Here is a 24,228-nt window from a genome sequence, read left to right as displayed (position 1 = left end):
CTGAGACTTAAGAATGGTAGCAAAGGGGTGGAGCCAAGATGGTGATGTGAGTAAGACAGTGGGAATCTCCTCCCAAAAACATATATATTTTTGAAAATACAACAAATACAACTATCCCTAAAAGAGAGACCAGAAGACACAGGACAACAGCCGGACTACATCCACACCTGCAAGAACCCTGGTGAAAGGGGTAAGATACAAGCCGCAGCCCGGTGGGACACGAGGCCCCACACCCCAGGTCCTGGTGGGAGGAGAGGAGTCAGAGCAGGGAGGGAGAGGGAACCCAGGACTGCTAAACACCCAGCCCTAGCCATCCACACCAGAGTGCAGACACACAGTGCATGCATGGGGTGCCGGAAACTAGGGAAGCAGGACAATAAGACCTGTGAGTGGGTCCCACAGCCGGCGCTCCTGGGACAAAGAAAAGCAAGTGCTTTTTGAAAGTCTTAAAGGGACAGAGACCCCACAGCTGGATGGAAGTATCCCAGGTCACTGTCCAACAGCTGGAAATTCCAGGGAACTCCAGGCACACTAGCCCCCTGGGCAATAGCTCTGAGACCCCTTATGGAGGTAAACAGCCAAACAGACCCCCGTCCATTAAACCTCCGGTGCCCCGCCATAGCAGAGCAGCAGCCTGAGGTTGGCCACGCCCACAGCAAGGGAGCTTCCTCTATACCAGCTGGGCAAGAGACAGAGATCCAGTCTAAACGCAACTGCCCAACTCCAGCAAATAGGGGTCATAGTTGTCCCAGTAAAGAAAGGCCAGGAGCAATTGGAAAAAGTCTAGGCTCTCCAAGCTGACAAATGAGTCAATAGCATACCACTGCACCTATCAACATGAAAAGGCAAAAAAATGTGATCCAGACAAGTCTAACCCAGACAGCTTCGACATCGTCTATATCTTCCCCTGAGAAGGAACATGGGGAGATAGATTTCACCAGTCTTCCTGAAAAAGAATTCAAGACAAAAGTCATCACAATGCTGATGGACTTGCAGAGAAATATTGAAGAACTAAGGAGGGAGAATACAGAAATAAAACAATCTCTGGAAGGACTTCAAAGCAGAATGGATGAGATGCAACAGACCATTAATGGACTAGAAAACAGAAAACAGGAATGCAGAGAAGCTGATGCAGAGAGATAAAAGGATCTCCATGAATGAAAGAATTTTAAGAGAACTGTGTGACCAATTGAAAAGGAACAATATCCGCATTATAGGGGTATCAGAAGAAGAAGAGAGAGAAAAAGGGAAAGAAAGTGTCTTTGAAGAAATAATTGCTGAAAACTTCCCCAAACTAGGGGAGGAAATGGCCTCTCAGACCACAGAGGTACACAGAACTCCCATGACAAGGGATCCAAGGAGGGCAACATCAAGACACATAATAATTAAAATGCCAAAGACCAAAGACAAGGACAAAGTATTAAAGGCAGCCAGAGAGAAAAAAAAGGTCACCTACATAGGAAAACCATCAGGCTATCATCAGACTTCTCAACAGAAACCTGACAGGCCAGAAGAGAATGGCATGATATACTTAATGCAAAGAAAAAGAAGGGCCTCGAACCAAGACTACTGTATCCAGCACGATTATCATTTAAATATGAAGGAGGGATTAAACAATTCCCAGACAAGCAAAAGTTGAGGGAATTTGCCTCCCACAAACCACCTCTACAGGGCATCTTACAGGGACTTCTCTAGATGGGAGCGCTCCTAAAAAGAGCACAGAACGAAACACCCAACATATGAAGAAGGGAGGAGGAGGAATAAGAAGGGAGAGAAATAAAGAGTCATCAGACCATGTTTATAATAGCTCAATAAGCAAGTTAAGTTAGACAGTAAGATAGTAAAGAAGTTAACCCTGAACCTTTGGTAACCACAAACTTAAAGCCTGCAATGGCAATAAGTACATACCTTTCAATAACCACCCTAAATGTTAATGGACTTAATGCACCAATCAAAAGACCAGAGTAATAGAATGGATAGAAAAGCAAGAACCATCTATATGCTGCTTACAAGAGACCCACCTCAAACCCAAAGACATTCACAGACTAAAAGTCAAGGGATGGAAAAAGATAATCCATGTAAACAACAGGGAGAAAAAACCAGGTGTTGCAATACTAGTATCATACAAAATAGACTGCAAAATAAAGAAAGTAACAAAAGATAAAGAAAAACATTACACAATGATAAAGAGCTCAGTCGAACAAGAGGATATAACCATTATAAATATATATGCAAGCAATACAGGAGCACCAACATATGTGAAACAAATCATAACAGAATTAAAGGGGGAAATAGACTGCAATGCATTCATTTTGGGAGACGTTAACACACCACTCACCCCAAAGGACAGATCCACCAGACAGAAAATAAATAAGGACACAGAGGCACTGAAAAACACACTAGAACAGATGGACCTAATAGACATCTACAGAACTCTATGACCAAAAGCAACAGGATACACATTCTTCTCAAGTGCACGTGGAACATTCTTCAGATTAGACCACTTACTAGGCCACAAAAAGAGCCTCAGTAAATTCCAAAAGATTGAAATCCTACCAACCAACTTTTCAGACCACAAACGCATAAAACTAGAAAAAATTGTACAAAGAAAGCAAAAAGGCTCACAAACACATGGAGGCTTAACAACATGCTCCTAAATAATCAATGGATCAATGACCAAATCAAAATGGAGATCCAGCAATATATGGAAATAAATGACAACAACAACACAAAGCCCCAACTACTGTGAGATACAGCAAAAGCAGCCTTAAGAGGAAAGTATATAGCAATCCAGGCATATTTAAAGAAGGAAGAACAATCCCAAATGAATGGTCTAATGTCACAATTATCAAAATTGGAAAAAGAAGAACAAATGAGGCCTAAGGTCAGCAGAAGGAGGGACATAATAAAGATCAGAGAAGAAATAAACAAAATTGAGAATAAAACAATAGTAAAAATCAATGAAACCAAGAGTTGGTTCTTTGAAAAAATAAATAAAATAGATAAGCCTCTAGCCAGACTTATTAAGAGGAAAAGAGAGTCAACACACATCAACAGAATCAGAAACAAGAAAGGAAAAATCACAACGGACCCCACAGAAATACAAAGAATTATTAGAGAATACTATGAAAATGTATATGCAACAAGCTGCGAATCCTAGGAGAAATGGGCGACTTCCTAGAAAAATACAACCTTCCAAGACTGACCCAGAAAGAAACAGAAAATCTAAACAGACCAATTACCAGCAACAAAATTGAATCAATAATCAAAAAACTACCCAAGAAAAAAACCCCTGGGCCAGATGGATTTACTTTGGAATTTTATCGGACATACAGAGAAGACATAATACCCATTCTCCTTAAAGTTTTCCAAAAAATAGAAGAGAAGGGAATACTCCCAAACTCATTCTATGAAGCCAACATCAGCCTAATACCAAAACCAGGCAAAGACCCCACCAAAAAAGAAAACTACAGACCAATATCCCTGATGAATGTAGATGCAAAAATACTCAACAAAATATTAGCAAACCAAATTCAAAAATACATCAAAAGGATCATACACCATGACCAAGTGGGATTCATCCCAGGGATGCAAGGATGGTACAACATTTGAAAATCCATCAACATCATCCACCACATCAACAAAAAGAAAGACAAAAACCAGATGATCAACTCCATAGATGCTGAAAAAGCATTCGACAAAATTCAAGATCCATTCATGATAAAAACTCTCAACAAAATGGGTATAGAGGGCAAGTACCTCAATATAATAAAGGCCATATATTATAAACCCACAGCCAACATCATACTGAACAGTAAGAAGCTGAAAGCTTTTCCTCTGCGATCGGGAACAAGAGAGGGATGCCCACTCTCCCCACTGTTATTCAACATAGTACTGGAGGTCCTAGCCACAGTAATTAGACAAAACAAAGAAATACAAGGAATCCAGATTGGTAAAGAAGAAGTTAAACTGTCACTATTTGCAGATGATATGATATTGTACATGAAAAACCCTAAAGACTCCACTCCGAAACTACTAGAGCTAATATCAGAATTCAGCAAAGTTGCAGGATACAAAATTAACATACAGAAATCTGTGGCTTTCCTATGCACTAACAGTAAACTAATAGAAAGAGAAATCAGGAAGACAATTCCATTCAGAATAGCATCAAAAAGAATAAAATACCTAGGAATAAACCTAACCAAGGAAGTAAAACACCTATACCCTGAAAACTATAAGACACTCTTAAGAGAAATTAAGGAGGTCACTAACAAATGGAAACTCATCCCATGCTCCTGGCTAGGAAGAATTAATATCGTCAAAATGGCCATCCTGCCCAAAGAAATATACAGATTTGATGCAATCTCTATCAAACTACCAACAGCATTCTTCAATGAACTGGAACAAATAGTTCAAAAATTCATACAAAACACCAAAGACCTCAAATAGTTAAAGCAATCCTGCAAAGGAAGAATAAAGTGGGGGGGATCTCAGTCCCCAACTTCAAGCTCTTCTACAAAGCCACAGTAATCAAGACAATTTGGTACTCGCACAAGAACAGAGCCACAGACCAATGGAACAGAATAGAGACTCCAAACATTAACCCAAACATATATGGTCAACTAATATTTGATAAAGGGGCCATGGACATACAATGGGGAAATGACAGTCTCTTCAACAGATGGTGCTGCCAAAACTGGACAGCTTCATGTAAGAGAATGAAACTGGATTACTGTCTAACCCCATACACAAAAGTAAATTCGAAATGGATCAAAGACTTGAATGTAAGTCATGAAACCATGAACATCTTAGAAAAAAACATAAGCAAATATCTCTTAGACATAAACATGAGTGACCTCTCCTTGAACATATCTCCCTGGGGCAAGGGAAGCAAAAGAAAAAATGAACAAATGGGACTATATCAAGCTGAAAAGCTTCTTTACAACAAAGGACACCATCAATAGAACAAAAAGGTATCCTACATTATGGGAGAATATATTCATAAATGACAGATGCGACAAAGGGTTGACATCCAAAATATATAATTAGCTCACACACCGCAACAAACAAAAAGCAAATAATCCAATTAAAATGGGCAGAGGAGCTGAATAGACAGTTCTCTAAAGAAGAAATTCAAATGGCCAATAGACATATGAAAAGATGCTCCACATCGCTTGTCATCAGAGAAATGCAAATTAAAACCACAATGAGATATCATCTCACACCAGTAAGGATGGCTACCATCCAAAAGACAAACAACAACAAATGTTGGCGAGGTTGTGGAGAAAGGGGAACCCTCCTACACTGCTGGTGGGAATGTAAATTAGTTCAACTATTGTGGAAAGCAGTATGGAGGTTCCTCAAAATGCTCAAAATAGAAATAGAATTTGACCCAGGAATTCCATTCCTAGGAATTTACCCTAAGTATGCAGCATTCCAGTTTGAAAAAGGCAGATGCACCCCTATGTGCATCACTGCACTATTTACAATAGCCAAGATATGGAAGCAACCTAAGTGTCCATCAGTAGATGAATGGATAAAGAAAATGTGGTACATGTACACAATGGAATATTCCTCAGCTATAAGAAAAAAAAACAGATCCTACCATTTGCAACAACATGGATGGAGCTAGAGGGTATCATGCTTAGTGAAATAAGCCAGGGAGAGATAGACAAGTACCAAATGATTTCACGTATTTGTGGAGTATAAGAAGGAAAGAAAACTGAAGGAACAAAACAGCAGCAGAAGCACAGAACCCAAGAATGGACTAACAGTTACCAAAGGGAAAGGGACTGGGGAGGACACGTGGGAAGGGAGGGATAATTGCGGGAAAATCAAGAAAAGGGGCATTACGATTAATATGTTTAGTGTGGGGGAGGCACAGGTTGGGCTGTACAACACAGAGAAGTCAAGTAGTGATTTAAAGCATCTTACTATGTTGATGGACAGTGACTGTGAACGGGTATGTGGGGGGGACTTGGTGAAGGGGGGAACCTAGTAAACATAATGTCCTTCATGTAATTGTAGATTAATGATACCAAAATAAAATTAATAAATATAAATAAATAAATAAATTTTGAAAAATGGTAGCAGATGCTAATCATCTTTTAATTGGCTAATGGGTGCCCAGACATATTTTAATGAGATCAAAAGTACAGCATTTAATTAGGAATAAGAGCGAAGTGTGGATCTCCTAACTTGCAGTGATGAGCATCGGTTTCCATGAAATTGATGAAGTTAGAAGAGAGTTGGGAACACCCCCTGCCTCACTCAGAGGCCAGGGAGGCCTGAAGAAGCAGGCTGGAGTTGAGAGACTGAGAAAGAGAGACACTCCTCACAGATACCTGGTTGGGTTGTGGGGGTCTGATTGCAGACAGGTGGACCTTTGAGAAGCCACTGAAGTTTGGCCTCAGCCTAGACTCTTGCAGTTGCCCATGGCCTTCCACAGTCCCTTGCATACAAGGAGATGCCTATGAAAGGGAATCCTGGCCTGCACTCAGTTGACTTTCCCAGATCCCAAGGGCAATGGGGGATCCACTGAGGGAGACACAAGGGAACCTGCCACTTGAGACTTTGATATCGGCTGCCAGGCTTTTTCCATTTAAGTGGCTGACAAGCACCTATGTTGTATGCCATAAATGGCTTCCTTCTGTAAGGAGAGTGAAAGAAAAGGCAGGCTTTGATGCCTATATGCACCTCTGAAGTTATACTGTCTGAGAAAGATGATGCTGGGGTTCTTGTTCATGAAGACAAACAATGAGCTTCACAAACACTTGGGGTAGGAGATCAAGTAACCGGCTTTTAATTTTTTTATTTCTTTTTTATTTTGGTATCATTAATCTACAATTACATGAGGAGCATTATGTTTACTAGACTCACCCCATCACAAAGCCCCCCCTACAAACCCCATTACAGTCACTGTCCATCAGCGTAGTAAGGTACTGGAGAATCACTGCTTGTCTTTTCTGCATTGCACAGCCCTCCCTGTGCCTCCCACCACATTACACATGCTAATCATAATGCCCCCTTTCTTTTTCCCTGCCCTTATCCCTCCCTTCCCACCCATCCTCCTCAGTCCCTTTCCCTTTGGTAACTGTTAGTCCATTCTTGGGTTCTGTGATTGTGCTGCTGTTTTGTTCCTTCAGTTTTTTCTTTGTTCATATACTCCACATATGAGTGAAATCATTTGGTACTTGTCTTTCTCTGCCTGGCTTATTTCACTGAGCATAATACCCTCTAGCTCCATCCATGTTGTTGCAAATAGTAGGATTTGTTTTCTTCTTATAGGTGAATAATATTCCATTATGTAAATGTACCACATCTTTATCCATTCATCTACTGATGGACACTTAGGTCGCTTCCATTACTTGGCTATTGTAAATATTGCTGCAATAAACATAGGGGTGCATATGTCTTTTTCAAACTGGGCTGCTGCATTCTTAGGGTAAATTCCTAGAAGTAGAATTCCTGGATCAAATGGTATTTCTATTTTGAACTCTTTGAGGAATCTCCATACTGCTTTCCACAATGGTTGAACTAATTTACATTCCTACCAGCAGAGTAGGAGGGTTTCTGGTTCTCCACAACCTCGCCAACATTTGTCATTTGTTCTTGTTTGTCTTTTGGATGTTGGCAATCCTTACTGGTGTGAGATGATATCACATTGTGGTTTTAATTTGCATTTCTCTGATGGCTAGGGATGTGGAGCATCTTTCCAAGTGTCTTTTGGTCATCTGAATATCTCCTTTTGAGAACTGTCTGTTCAGCTCCTCTGACCACTTTTTTATTGGATTATTTGCTTTTTCTTTGTTGAGGTGCATGAGCTCTTTATATATTTTTTATGTCAACCCTTTATTGGATCTATCATTTATGAATATATTCTCCCATACTGTAGGATTCCTTTTTGTTCTATTGGTCGTGTCCATTGCTGTACAGAAGCTTTTCAGCTTTATGTAGTCCTACGTGTTCATTTTTACTTTTGATTCCCTTGCCCGGGGAGATATGTTCATGAAGAGGTTGCTCATGTTTAAGTCCAAGAGATTTTTGCCTATGTTTTCTTCTAAGAGTTTTATGGTTTCATGACTTACATTCAGGTCTTTGATCCATTTCGAATTTACTTTTGTGTATGGGGTTAGACAGTAATCCAGTTTCATTCTCTTACATGTAGCTGTCCAGTTTAACCAACACTGGCTGTGGAAGTGGCTTTCATTTTACATCCATAGCCCTTTTGTCATAAATGAATTGACCATATATACTTGGGTTAATATCTGGACTCTCTATTCTGTTTCATTGGTCTATGGGTCTGTTCTTGTGCCAGTACCAAATTGTCTTGATTACTGTGGCTTTGTAGTAGAGCTTGAAGTTGGGAAGCATAATCCCCCCTGCTTTATTTTTCCTTCTTGGGATTATTTTAGCTCTTATTGATCTTTTGTGATTATGCATGAATTTTAGAACTATTTGTTTCAGTTAGTTAAATAATTATTTCAGTAGTCTGATAGGGATTGCATTGAATCTGTAGATTGCTGTAGGGCAGATAGCCATTTTGACAATATTAATTCTTCCTCCCCAAAGGCATGGGATGACTTTCCATTTATTAGTGTCTTCTTTAATTTCTCTCGAGAGTATCTTGTAGTTTTCAGGGTATAGGTATTTCACTTCCTTTGTTAGGTTTATTCCTAGGTGTTTTATTCTTTTTGATACAGTAGTGAATGGAATTGTTTTCCTGATTTCTCTTTCTGTTAGCTAATTGTTAGTGTATAGGAATGCAAAAGATTTCTGTGTATTAATTTTGTATCCCATAACTTTGCTGAAATCGGATATTAGAGCTAGTAGTTTTGGAGTGGATTCTTTAGGTTTTTAATGTACAATGTCATGTCATCTGTAAACAGTGACAATTTGATTTATTTTTTACCAATCTAGATTTCTTTTATTTCTTTGTGTTGTGTGATTGCTGTGGCTTGGATCTCAAAAACTATGTTAAATAAAATTGGGGAGATGGGCATTCTTGTCTTGTTCCTGATCTTAGATGAAAAGCTGTCAGCTTTTCACTATTACCTGTGATGTTGGCTGTGGGTTTGTCATAGATGGCCTTTATTATGTTGAGGTTCTTGTGCCCTCTATACCCATTTTATTGAAAGTTTTTGTCATAAATGTGTGTTGAATTTTATTAAATGCTTTTCAGAATCTATGGAGATGACCATGTGATTTTTGTTCTTCTTTTTATTGACATAGTGGATGATGTTGATGGATTTTCGAATGTTGTACTAATCTTGAATCCCTAGGATGACTCCCACCTGATCCTGATGGATGATCTTCTTGATGTATTCTTTAATTTGGTTTGCTAATATTTTGATGATTATTTTTGCATATATGTTTATCAGGGATATTTGTCTATAGTTTTATTTTTTTGTGGTGTCTTTCCCTGGTTTTGGTATTAGAGTGATGCTGGCTTCATAAGAAGAGTTCGGAAGTATTCCCTATTCTTCTATTTTTTGGAGAACTTTAAGGAGAATGGGTATTATGTCTTCTCTAAATGTCTGATAAAATCCAGTGGGGAAGCCATCTGGTCGGGGGCTTTTGTTCTTGGGTGGTTTTTTGATTACTGATTCAATTACATTTTTGGTAATTGGTCTGTTCAGATTTTCCATTTCTTCTTGTATCAGTCTTGGAGGTTGTATTTTTCTAGAAAGTTGTCTGTTTGTTCTAGGTTATCCAGTTTTTTAGCAAATAATTTTACATATTATTCTCTAATAATCCTTAGTATTTCTGGGGTGTCTGTAGTGACTTTTCCTTTCTCTTTTCTGATTCTGTTTATGTGTTTAGATTCTCTATTTTATTGATAAGTCTGGGTAGGGGGCTATCTATTTTGTTTATTTTCTCAAGGCATCAACTATTGGTTTCATTAATTTTTCTATTATTTTATTCTTCTCAATTTTTTTTACTTATTCTCTGATCTTTATTATGTCCCTCCTTCTACTTACTTTGTGCCTCATTTGTTCTTTTCCAGTTTCAACAATTGTGAGTTTACACTACTCATTTGGAACTGTTCTTCCTTCTTTAAATAGCATGGATTGCTTTACACATTCCTCTTAGAACTGTCTTCACTGCATCCCATAGAAGTTGTGGCTTTGTGCTGTTTGTATTTGTCTCCGTATATTGCTGGATCTCTGTTTTAATTTGCTCATTGATACACTGATTATTCAAGAGTATGTTGTTAAGTCTCCATGTGTTTTTGAGTCTTTTTTTAAATTTGTACTCTTTATTACTAGTTTTATACATTTGTGATCGAAAAGTTGTTTGGTAGAATTTCAATCATTTTGAATTTACTGAGGCTCTTTTTGTGGCATAGTATGTGGTGTATTCTGGAAAATGTTCCATGTGCCCTTGAGAAGAATGTGTATTCTGCAGCTTTTTGCTGGAATGTTGTATAGATGTCTGTTAGGTCCATCTGTTCTAATGCCTTCAATGTCTCTGTGTTCTTACTTATTTTCTGTCTGGTTGATTTGTCCTTTGGAGGGAGTAGTGTGTTGAAGTCTCCTAAAATGAATGCATTATATTTCCTCCTTTAATTGTGCTAGTATTTGTTTCACATATGGAGGTGCTCTTCTGTTGGGTGCATAGATGTTTATAATGGTTATATCCTCTTATAGGACTGAGCCCTTTATCATTATGTAATGTCCTTCTTTAGCTCTTGTTACTTTCTTTGTTTTGAAGTCTATTTTGTATGATACAAGTACTGCAACACCTGCTTTTTCCTCCTGATTGTTTGCATGAAATATCTTTTTCCATCCCTTCACTTTTAATCTGTGTATGTCTTTGGGCTTGAGGTTAGTCTCTTTTAGGCATCATATAGGTTGGTCTTGCTTTTTCATCCATTCTATTATTCTGTGTCTTTTGATTGTTGCATTCAGGCCATTTACATTTAGGATGATTATCGATAGATATGTACTTATTGCTATTATAGGTTTTGGATTTGTCATCACCAGAGGTTCAAGGGCAGCTTCTTTACTATCTAGAAGTCTACATTAACTCAGTTATTATGCTATAATAAACACAATCTGATTATTCTTTTTTCTCTTGCTCCTATTTTTTCCCCCTCCACTCTATATATTAGGTGTCTTTTCTGTACTCTTTGTGTATCCAATGACTGTCTTTCTGGGTAGCTGATTTAATTTTGCCTTTTGTTTTACTTCCTTTCCTGTGGTTTTATTTTCTCTGGTGACAGTTCTTTAGCCTTAGGCATACTTCATCTAGAGAAATCCCTTTAAAATACATGGTAGAGATGGTTTGTGGGAGGTAAATTCCATAAACTTTTGCTTATTTGGAAATTGTTTAGTCTCTCCATGAAATTTAAAAGATAATCTTGCTGGGTGGTGTATTCTTGGTTCGAGGCCCTTCTGTTTCATTGCATTGAATATATCATCCCACTCCTTTCTGGCCTGTGAGGTTTCTGCTGAGAAGTATGATGACAACCTGATGGGTTTTCCTTTGTAGGTGATCTTTTTTCTCTCTCTGGCTGCTTTAATACTCGGTCATTGTCTTTGACCTTTGCAATTTTAATTATTATATGCCTTCGTGTTGTCCTCCTTGAGTCCCTTCTTTTGGGAAATCTGTGGACTTCCATGTCTGAGAAACTAATTCCTTCCCCAAATTGGGGAAATTGTCAGCAATTATTTCTTCAAAAACACTTTCTGTTCATTTTCTCTCTCTTCTTCTGGTACCCCTATAATGCAAATATTGTTCTGTTTGGATTGGTCACACAGTTCTCTTAATATTCTTCCCTTCCTAGAGATCCCTTTTTCTCTCTGTGCCACAGCTGCTCTGTATTCCTGTTCTCTAATTTCTATTCTATTGACAATCTCCTCCACCTCATCTAATCTGCTTTTAAATCCCTTCTTTTTTTTATTTCATTTCTGTTATCTCCATCCGGAATTCATCCCTTAGCTCTTGTTTATTTTTCTGTAGCTCCACCGGCATGCTTATGACTTTTATTTTGAATTCTTTTTCAGAAAGATTGGTCACTTCAGTCTCACCGAGCCCTCTTTCTGGTGTTTGAGGGATTTTGGACTGAAAAAGGTTCTTCTGCCTTTTTGTGTTCCTGGAATGATGGGATTGGTCACTGGTAAATTGCGCATGTGTCAACTAGGAGGACAAAGTTGTTCCTGCTTGCCAGTCACTGTGGCTGTCTCTGCTGTCTGTGCTGGTTAACCGCACAACATAGGGGGTGGCCTCTAGGTTAACACCCTAAACTGCAGTGGGTGAGGCAGCCCTCAGGATAGCCTAAGGAGATGGCAGGGGTCACAGGTGAGCAGTGCGTATGTCTGCCACAAGGACAAAGCCTTTTCTTGGCTCCCAATCTCAGCACCTGTCTCTGCTGTCTGTTTCGGTTAACAACATGCAGAGAGCAGCCTCTGGCTTAATCTCCTTATCTGCCATTGGAATGGCAGCCCTTAGGATGTCCTAGGGCACTGGCAGGGGTTGTAGGCAAGCGGCACATGTTCTGTCATGAGAACAAAGCCCCTTTGTGCCTCCTGATCTCAGCACCTATCTCCACTGTCTGTGCCAGTCAACCATGTGCAGGGAGCAGCAGCCTCTGGGTCTGAGCCAGATAGCCATGCACAGGGAGAAGCCTCTACATTAAGCTGTGTATTTCCTGTAGGTGGGGTTGCCCTCCAGCCTATCTACAGTAATTGCAGGGACAGCTGGTTTGTATACTGGTGCCAGCATGGAAGAAGGAACAGCAGGCTGCTTATCATTGTGAGGGACTTTGTGGCTGCATTGCCAACAAGGGGTATAGGGTGTCTGAATCTCCTGGAAGTCCCTGCCTGCTAGGGTGAGCATCCCAGGATGATTTTTTCCACCTGTTAAACCCTTGACTCTTTAGGACCTTTAAAGTGCCTGCTTTTCTTTTGTCCCAGGGTGGCCAGTTGTGGGAACCTGTTCACAGTCTTAGTCTCAGACTGCTTTTCAGCTTCTTTAATCTCCAGAGCACCATGCAATGTGGGTCTGTGCTCCTGGGACAGATTTCTAGGGCTGGTTATTTAGCAGTCCTGTGCTTCTACTCCCTCCCCACTCTGATTCCCTTCTTCCCTCTGGTGAGCTGGTGGGGGGGGGGAGGCTCAGATCCCACCAGGTGGTGGCTTTGTACTTTATCCTTTTCCATGAGATGTTGACTTTTCCCAGGTGTAGACTGGCTGTTATACTGTTACTTCTGGTCACTCTTTTAGGAACAGTTGTATTTTCTCTATTTTCAAAATATATGTGGTTTGGGGAGGAGATTTCTGCCACACTTCTCATGCCACCATCTTTTCATTTTCCCCATTTTATGGATGTGAAAAAGGAGATTATCACAATTGAAGAAACTAGATCCCAGTAATATATATACGATGTTTGTCACCCTGGGACCTTTGAGTTTTCTTAGGGGATTCAAGGGATCTTAAATAAATACTTTTCCAGATCCTGAAGAATTAATCTCTCATGGTATGATTTCCAGCTAGCAGGAAAGAGAGCCACTTGGAGGCCAGAAGCTGTCTTCAGATCATTATACTTGGACTCAGCACCTAGCCTGACACCCAACTCTCTGTGCCCCCATATCCCCCTCTCTGCCCAGGCCCAGTGCTTCTTTTCTCCTGCCTTCCATCTCTTCAGGGTCCTCTTACAATATACATTCAGGTACTGTTTGTTCTCTTAAACTTTTTTACTCCCTTTGTTTCCTAATCAACATTGCTCTATCCTGTGCTTGTAACTCAGTCCCTCAGGGTTCTTTGCTCCTGAGTAATGAATCTCTCTAAAGTGTTAATAAATGCTAATGAACTAATATATTACTCTCCCGGAGAACATAATTTGCATTTTAACTGGGGCTTTTTAGAACTGTAATTTATCCTGTTCACATCAACCCTTAGACAAAATCTTCAAATTCCCCCCACCATCAATCAAATTAATTTCAAACATCTCAACCTTGCAGTATAAAGCAACCTAAAATCTGATTCAGATACAATCTTTCTAGCCATCTCATCCCAAAATCCACCCTGTGTGTCCAGCAAAATGGACTACTCTCTTTGCTCAAAATATTATACTTCAAATGTTAACTTAGCCTTTTCATAAATGCTTCCCTAATCCCTTCCTTCTGCCCCACCTTCAGCATTTAAATCATAATTAACTAACATTTGAAGGACTTTAAATTAGCTGCTGGAGGAAGTAAGGGAGGAATTAAACAAGAAACAAAATGATGACTGCCCACAGAATTAGGAAGAAGGGAGCATTCCAAAGCATTGCAAGCCTTGTACTTTTGTCAAGGATTGTGCCCGGAAATGGATATCTAGTAGTTACCAGTTAGGAAGCTTTGTCTTAGATTCTGGCTAGCCTGAAAAGTGGGACAATGGGTATCAGGAACTCAGAAACATCAAGAATATCCCCAGAGATAGGAAAATAAGGCCTCCAGAGAGGAAGTGACATGAGCTAGGCCACATAACTAGTAAAGTGGCAAAACTGGGACACATCTCCTAGTTCACTGCTCTTGAAGCTCCCATTGGGAAGAACTTTGCCTGATAAAGATGTGCATTGTCTGAAAACCTATAGCCTTTGCTCATGTCAGTATTACCCACACCCAATTTTTGCCCCTGATCCAGAGTTCTCACTATAATCCTATATAAAATGCTCCTTGATAATTCCACTGCCTGCAATTCTTTATGAGTGGCAGCATCTTTCCTACTTTGCATGCAGTTAAGGTATTCTCAAATTACCTTCATGATTAGAAGGCAGCACCACTTTAAAGACTTTCATGTGTTACTTTAGTGCACGTAATTATCTAATTAAAGTCAGATTTTTTATTTTGGTTCTTGTTTTCTAGGCCCTTTTGAGACTGTCAAATTTAAGGCAGTATCACATAGTACTGGAGATGCCTAGTCAACAGCTGATCTTGACTTGGAATAACATATTTTACCTCTGTCTCCCAATGTACCATCTTCCTTTGCTTTGAAAATTTGGAATCACTGACTCTCATAATCACATATACAACCAAGAGTTGTGGATACTGGACTATGCATGAAATGTTTGATAAACAGCCAGCATTAAAGAACATATAGACTTAAAAACAGTAAGATTTTTTAGCCATGAATTATCAAGTTTTATGCTTTAATTTTAGACAATAACTATTGATTTCCTGACTTGAAATATAAAGTAGCACTGTTATATTTTCTATATCTTCCTTCACCATTTCCTGATTTTTTCAAATTTATATATACATACATATATATAATTTGTATGGTTATATTCATATTAATATATATATAAATAATCAGAGTATATGACATTTACAACTTAATCAGAATATGTGAAATTTACATTCTATTCTATAACAATAACCCCTCAGTTTATTCTTAGGTCTATGATGAAATGGAATAAATGTTCACTACTAATCATTTTTCTATAGCTTCTCCATTCTTCTTTCAGTTGACTAGCCATACATCATTCAGTAATGTTTTTAATAAAATACTTTATCATTCAGTAGCTTACCCCCCAAAAAAGTTACTCATGCTCATTGTATACTCTTGAGTTCTTATATGCTCTAGAATGTATGTGTGTTAAATTTATATTTGATCTAAAACTTGGCTGATATTCTTTGATCACCATGACTTTTACAATGTTATAAGTAATTTTTCTGTTATCTTCTGGTATTAGGTGTACCTCTGGAGAAGTACTATACTAACAAGTTTTTTCTTTCCCGTGTACATGATTTACCTTCTCTGCCTGGTTGCCTTCTCTCTCCTTAAAGTCTAATAATGTAATCAAGCTATGACTTGATTTCAGTCAGTATCTATCATATTCACCTCAAACACAGAGAGTATAGTCTTTAGATTTGCAAATTTAGTTCTTCCATATTTCAGTGAACTTTTCTGGTGCTACATCTTCTAATACTTTTTCTGTCCCATTGTAGAATTGAAGTTATTCAATTTCAGCATTTTCTTTACTAGATTATCTTTGTTCTTCATCTCTATTACTTCCTATCAAATTTAATTTCTTTTTCATTCACCTTTGCATTCACTAATTATCCCAGAATTTTCCTCTAATTTATTAATGATTTTGAACAATTCTACTGATTTCCCTCATCTTTATATTGGTTCTTAAATTATGTTTTGGAGGTGGCCTCAATTTGTTTCCTCAGCTCTGTACAGACACCTGCTCAAGTTTCTGCTTTCAATTTCTTTGGATTTAATATTAAGAGTGAAATTGCTAGGCCATATGTCAACCCAGAACTTTATGCCCCAAAAAAATGCCTTCAAAATGAAGCAGAATCAAGACATTCTTAAACAAAAACTAAAGGAGTTTGTTGCTCATAGGCATCCCCTATAAGAAATGCTAATGGGTGTCTTTCAGGCTAAAATGAAAGGAAACGATTTGATAACTCAAAGTCATATGAAGTAATGAAGATCTACAGTAAAGTGAACTGCATAGGTAAAAATAAAAGCTAGAATGATTGCATTTTTGGCCTGTAACTCCTCTTTTTTTTTCTTAAATAATTTGAAAGACAAATGCATAAAAAAATTATAAATCTATGTTAGTGAGCACACAAAACATAAAGATTTAATTTGTGATAATAACAACAACTGAGGGATGGTGTTGGACAAAAGAGTTATTATATTGTTCTTGAAGCCAATTTGGTGAATTTCAAACTAGATTTTTATAAATTTAAGATATTAACTGTAATCTCCAAGGCAACTATTAAGAATATAACTAAAATATGCAAAAAAAGAAAATGAAGAGGAAATCAGAATGGTACACTATAAAAAATTGACCAAAGACAATAAGGTAGTATTAGAAAAACTTAGGGACAAAAAATATGACATATATTCAAATAGCAAAGTAGCACAAATAAGTCTTTCATCATCATTAATCACTATAAGTGTAGATAGATAAACCAACCAATTGAAAGACAGAGATTGGCAGAATTGACAAAAACTCTGATCCAACTACATGCCACTTATAAGGTAATCACTTTGACCCAAAGACATAAGTAGGTTTAAAGTGAAAGGATGGAAGAACATATTCCATACAAATACTAACCAAAAGAGAGCTGAGTAGCTACAATAATACCATATTTTAAGTATGAAAAGCTCCCAGTGAGAAAGAAGAGAATTATGTATTTATAAAAAGTTTGGCTCAATACATCCAGAAGATACAGCAATTATAAATATTTACACACCTCACAGCAGATTCAAAATATATGAAGTAAAAATTGAGATACTGGAAGGTAAAAATAGACAGTTCAATAATATTTGAAGACTCCAACACTGTACTTTCAATAATAGATGGAACATCTAGACAGTAAGATCGGGAAGGAAATAGAGGACTGAAACAACTCTATATTCCAACTTGACATTAATGAACATATACAGAATACTTCACCCAACAATAGCATACTGGGCATTCCTCTCAAATGCAGATGGAACCCCTAGACCATATGTTAAGCCACAAAAGAAGTCTTAATAAATTTAAAAAGATTGAAATCATACAAGGTATATTATCCCCTGACAGTGGAATGAAGCTAGATATCAATAACGGAAGGAAAACTGGAAAATTCACAAACATGCAGACATTCTTATACAACCAATGGGTTAAAGAAGAAATATTAGGGACATTAGAAAATACTCTGAGACTGACGAAAATGAAAATACAACATTCCAAAACTTATAGGATATAATGATAGAGGGACACTTATAGCTGTAAATACCACATTTAAAATGAAGGATGATCTCAATTGCCTAACTTTACAAAATCTTAAAGAACTTGAATAAGAAATGTATACTAGGGCAAAAATCAGCAGAAAGAAGGAAATAGTACAAAGCAGGGATAAATTAAATAGGGATAAGTAGTTGTTTGTAATCCAATTGTGAGGGACTGAGAGTGAGTACATTTTTGAGAGGTTAGTCTGTTATTAGAACTGTACATACAATAATCACATTTAATCCAGATGACAATTCCATGACATAGGTAATGTCATTACAGTTTTACAGAGGAAGAAACTGAGACTGAAGGAGGTTAAATAATTTGCCCAAGATCACACAATTAGCTGTCAAACTAATTTAAGATCTAGGTATGTCTGAGTCAAAAAGACCTTTCTTTAGGCTGGTGGCTTTGAGGGTACAGAGGTTGGGATATATTGGAAAGAAATACCAGAGACAATCCACAAGACTTAGTGAGAAATTACATATAGGTACGAAGAGAGAGAAAAAGATTCAATGAAAATGAACCCCTGGTTTTTACTTGAGTGAACAGACTATGGTGTCAATAATTACTACTGAGAAGTCAGGAGAAGCTGCTTTAGGGTAAGAAATTCATTCAGTTCAGAATATACTGAGTTTGAGGTGCCACAGGGACGTCGAAGTGGAGAATGTCTAGTACTTGAAAGTACATCTAACACTGCTTGATCATCACTATGTGCCAGATGCTTTGTGTATTTACATTCATTTTCATAAAGTGAGAGATAAAGATTAAGGATTCTTCAGTCTGGAGATGATGAGATTGAAAATGGAAAGGAAGAAAAACATACAAGAGACCTCACAAAGGAAGAAACTACTAGTGCTTGGATTTGAAGAAGTATTCCAATATACTGGCCCTAGGGGTCTGAGTAAACAGTGTTGTTACTGACATTGACTAAGAAAAATAATAATACTTGATATTTGTACTTGTCCCCATAGATGTCAAAGAATTTTTTCTAATTGATTGGGAACTGGCTTGGAACAGAAAATGATGAATCTGTTTTTACATTTGGTAGATTAGAAGTGGCATCAAAATGTTGGTTGGGGAATGTCCAAGAGGCAGCTGTGATACAGATTTGGAGTTAGTGTGATAAGAGAGGACTGCAGATATAGACCTGTCATCCACATAGATGTGATGTTGAAGCAATGTTGTGCTTTTCCATCATGAGTTCCTTCAAGGAGTCTCCAAGACCTCTCCAACACAACTGCATTATAGTATTCAAGGTTGCTGTTATTACCTATAATATTCTGAGCATAGACATTTCTTACCATCTAATAAATAAAATACAGAAGAAGAGAGAATAACTCCTAGGAAAAACTCCTGGCCTCACCAGTGTTCCATACCTTTTAGGTATATCAACCAAAAGCATGAATTTCTCTTCTGGCATATTACTCCCTGGTAGTAATTTGTTATTTATGACACTGAAATTAATATGCCAAGGTGTTTCCTCCTTGAAATCCAAGCCTGGCTGAATTCTTAGTAGATTTAGAGACTTTTTGCACATAGTAAATGTACAGTACACATTGGTATTACTCTTATTATTGTTGTTGTGTTACTAGGGAAGGAGAGTAACCTGTCCAAAGTTACACAGGAATCAAATGACACATTTGGAACTAGAATGCAGATCTCAGCTCCTAATTCAGTGCTCTTTCCTTTATGCCAGGCTGCTTCCCCATCATTGTGTACCAATTTGTGTGGGGCTGGTCTCTCTTGGAAGAGAATATCTATTTCTCTGCTGACAAACTTATTAGATCTTAACTGAGAAGCCACACATTTCACCCACTTCAGTTCCTGATAGAAATACTAAGCTCTTCTCTCCCTCTGACCTATGACTTAAAACCTTACTGATGCTGCAAATTCCTCCTTCTTCCCAATGTCACTAAGAAAAGCAATGGGGAGATATGACCCTTTCCATGTGATGTAAGGGAAAGAACTGATGTGGGATTTATGACTCTTGTTTGCTATTGCAGGTGCCACTGGAGATCTCAGTATTCCTTTGCTATAAGACTCAACATGTTAGAGCTCAAAGGGAATTTAGATCAATCCAACACCCTTATTTTTATGAATATGAAAACTAAAGGCTTGACAAAATGTAAAGCAGCAACATTTCACACTGGTTAAAAGTCTGATGCACCTGAGTTTGAAGTTTGGTTCTGATACTTACTAGCCGCTTGGACTTGAGTTCTACAACTCTGCATAGCCCTTTCTATGTGCAGCTTTGGGCAATGTTCTCAACCTCTGTATGCTAGTTCCTATCTTGTAGGGGTGTTGCAAAGATTAAATGGGATGAGACATCTAAAGTACTTCTTTCATTGCTTTACACATAGTAAATGTACAATACACATTGTTATTACTATTATTATTGTTGTTGTGTTACTAGGGGAGGAGAGTATCCTGTCCAAAGTTACACAGGAATCAAATGACACATCTGGAACTAGAATGCAGATCTCAGTTCGTAATTCAGTGCTCTTTCCTTTACACCAGGCTGCTTCTCCATCATGAATTCCTTCAAGGAATCTCCAAGACCTCTCCAACACAACTGCATTATAGTATTCAAGGTTGCTGTTATTACCTAGAATATTCTGAGCATAGACATTTCTTACCATCTAATAAATAAAATAAGGAAGAAGAAACACCCTTCAAATCTCCATAATTCACACTTAAAGAAAAATGCCATTAGGATAACTAGAAAAATACTAAATGGGATGGTGGAAAAATTTTTTTTCAACATTTGGACTTGATTTTGATTCTGTCTTGTCTTTCTTATCAATTTGGTATTTATGGGTTTACAAATGAACTATGGGCCAAGGACGTCATAAAAAAATCCAGGTTTAAAGTTACGTTAGAGTAAATGGCGATAGCTCTGTGAGTCTACCACATTCCAGTGAGCCACAGAAAAGGCAAGAAAGAGGATAAGGGTTAGGCAGAGAGAAGAGAAACAATAAAACATCTAGTGAAAGAGGAATTGGAGAATGAAAAGACAGTAAACTTGGGTAAATAGAAAAAGTGGGTTTAGCAAAAAGATAGGCCCCAAGGGTTGGCACTAATTTGAGAAAGACCACTAAGTTGACTACTCTTCCCACTTTCAGAGAAGGGGCGAGATATTGTTGACTATGAAAGGAGCTGAAATTGAAATGAATAAAGGAAGTTTAGAGAAGTAGCTGTTCACTTTGAAAATCCATGGATATATCTCTTTTCAAACAAATTTTCATAGCTATTGGTTTTTTCCAGAACACACTTTTATAATCACATTAACAAGGTGAGGGATAGTTTTCTTCCAATTTAAGAAGCTTAGATTCCTTCCTAACTTTGATTTTTTTGTCTTCCTATTTCCTCCATTGCCCTTGAATCTCAGTGGGTCTTAGTTTTTCCCATTACATCTAAACAAATAGTTGTATATAACAGAGGCCTTTAAATCATGAGAGGAAAAAATAAAACTTCAACTATATAAAATTACTTCTCGAGGACGGTGGCGTGAGTAGAGCAGCAGAAATCTCCTCCCAAAACCACATATATCTATGAAAATATAACAAACACAACTCTTCCTAAAATAGAGACCAGAGGACACAGGACAACATCCAGACCACATCCACACCTGCGAGAACCCAGCACCTCACGAAGGGGGTAAGATACAAGCCCCGGCCCGGTGGGACCCAAGCACCCCTCCCCCTGGCCCCTGGTGGGTGGAGAGGAGTCAGCAGGGAGGGAGAGAAGGCCCAGGACTGCTGAACACCCAGCCCCAGGATTCCGGACCAGAGTGCAGACACAGTGCATGCGTGGGACCCTGGATACTAGGGAAACAGGGCAGGAGGACTAGTGAGTGGGTGCCTGAGGCTGACGCCGGAGAACAAAGAAATGGGAGTGTTTTTTTTTTTTTGGCGAGTGCTTTTTGGAAGACTTAAAGGGACAGGGACCCCAAAACTAGGGAAACAGGGCAGTAAGACTGGTGAGCGGGTGCCTGAGACCGGCGCCTGAGGACAAATAAAATAGCACGTTTTTCCCTTTTTTTTTGGTGAGTGCTTTTTGGAAGCCTTAAAGGGACAGGAACCCCAATACTAGGGAAACAGGGCAGCAAGACCGGTGAGTGGGTGCCTGAGACCGGCGACTGACGACAAAGAAAATCGCGCGTTTTTCTCTTTCTTTTTTTCTTTCTCTTTCGTTGTTGCTGTTGTTGTTTTAGTTTGGAGAGTGCTTTTTGGAAGTCTTAAAGGGGCAGGACAGGACACTTAGCCCAGAGGCAGGGAATCTGGGGATCTCTGGGCACTCTAACCCCCTGGGAAACAGGGAGCACAGAGGCACCTTACAGAGATAAATAGCCTCCCGGCTGCTCCCCCTCCAATGGGGCTCCACCACTTTGGAGGAGCAGCCACAGCCAGGCAACGCACACAGTAGCAGCGGAGATGAACTCTAAACCAACTGGGCAGGTAGCTGAAGCCCTGTCTGTGCACAGCTGCCAAGCATAAGCCACTAGAGGTCGCTATTGTCCCAGGACAGGATGGCCACAAACCAACAAGAAGGAAAGCTCTCCCAGCTGTCACTCATACAAGCTCTGCAAACTATCTCTATCACCATGAAAAGGAAAAACTACAGGCAAAGATCACAGAGACAACACCTGAGAAGGAGACAGACCTAACCAGTCGTCCTGAAAAAGAATTCAAAATAAAAATCATGAACATGTTGACGGAGATGCAGAGAAAAATACAAGAGCAATGGGATGAGATGCAGAGAAAAATGCAAGAGCAATGTGATGAAGTCCGGAGGGAGATCACAGATGTCAGGAAGGAGATCACAGAAGTGAAACAAACCATGGAAGGATTTATAAGCAGAATGGATAAGATGCAAGAGGCCATTGAAGGAATAGAAACCAGAGAATAGGAACGTATATAAGCTGACATAGAGAGAGATAAAAGGATCTCAAGGAACGAAACAACAGTAAGAGAATTATGTGACCTATCCAAAAGGAATAATATTTGTATTTAGGGGTACCAGAAGAAGAAGAAAGAGGAAAAGGGATAGAAAGTCTCTTTGAAGAAATAATTGCTGAAAAATTCCCCAAACTGGGGGAGGAAATAATCAAACAGACCACAGAAATACACAGAACCCCCAACAGAAAGGATCCAAGGAGGACAACACCAAGACACATAATAATTAAAATGGCAAGGATCAAGGACAAGGAAGAGTTTTAAAAGCAGCTAGAGAGAAAAAGGTCACATATAAAGGAAAACCCATCAGGCTAACATCAGACTTCTTGACAGAAACACTACAGGCCAGAAGAGAATGGCATGATATATTTAATGCAATGAAACACAAGGGCCTTGAACCAAGGATACTGTATCCAGCACGACTAACATTTAAATATGATGGCGGATTTAAACAATTTCCAGACAAGCAAAAGCTGAGGGAATTTGCTTCCCACAAGCCACCTCTACTGGGCATCTTAAAGGGACTGCTCTAGATGGGAGCACTCCTAAAAAGAGCACAGAACAAAACATACAACATATGAAGAATGAAGGAGGAGGAATAAGAAGGGAGAGAAGAATCTTCAGACAGTGTATATAACAGCTCAATAAGCGAGCTAAGTTAGGCAGTAAGATACTAAAGAGGCTAACTTTGAACCTTTCGTAACCACGAACCTAAAGCCTGCAATGGCAATAAGTACATATCTCTCAATAGTCACCCTAAATATAAATGGACTTAATGCACCAATCAAATGACACAGAGTAATAGAATGGATAAAAAAGCAAGACCCATCTATATGCTGCTTACAAGAAACTCACCTCAAGCCCAAAGAGAGGCACAGACTAAAAGTCAAGGGATGGAAAAACATATTTCAAGCAAACAACAGTGAAAAGAAAGCAGGGGTTGCAGTACTAATATCAGACAAAATAGACTTCAAAACAAAGAAAGTAACAAGAGATAAAGAAGGACACTACATAATGATAAAGGGCTCAGCCCAGCAAGAGGATATAACCATTCTAAATGTATATGCACCCAACACAGGAGCACCAGCATTTGTGAAACAAATACTAACAGAACGAAAGAGGGAAATAGACTGCAATGCATTCATTTTAGGAGACTTCAATACACCACTCACCCCAAAGGAGAGATCCACCGGGTAGAAAATAAGTAAGGACACAGAGGCACTGAACAACACAATAGAACAGATGGACCTAATAGACATCTATAGAACTCTACATCCAAAAGCAACAGTATACACATTCTTCTCAAGTGCACATGGAACATTCTCCAGAATAGACCACATACTAGCTCACAAAAAGAGCCTCAGTAAATTCCAAAATATTGAAATTCTACCAACCAATATTTCAGACCACAAAGGTATAAAAGTAGAAATAAATTCTACCAAGAAAACAAAAAGGCTCACAAACACATGGAGGCTTAACAACATGCTTCTAAATAATCAATGTATCAATGATCAAATCAAAATAGAGATCAAGGAATATATAGAAACAA

The sequence above is a fragment of the Manis javanica genome, chromosome X (assembly GCF_040802235.1).
Source record: "Manis javanica isolate MJ-LG chromosome X, MJ_LKY, whole genome shotgun sequence".
NCBI classification, from domain to species: Eukaryota; Metazoa; Chordata; class Mammalia; order Pholidota; family Manidae; genus Manis; species Manis javanica.
The sequence above is the reverse complement of the archived record's forward strand: the minus strand, read 5'-3'. Positions refer to the sequence as shown.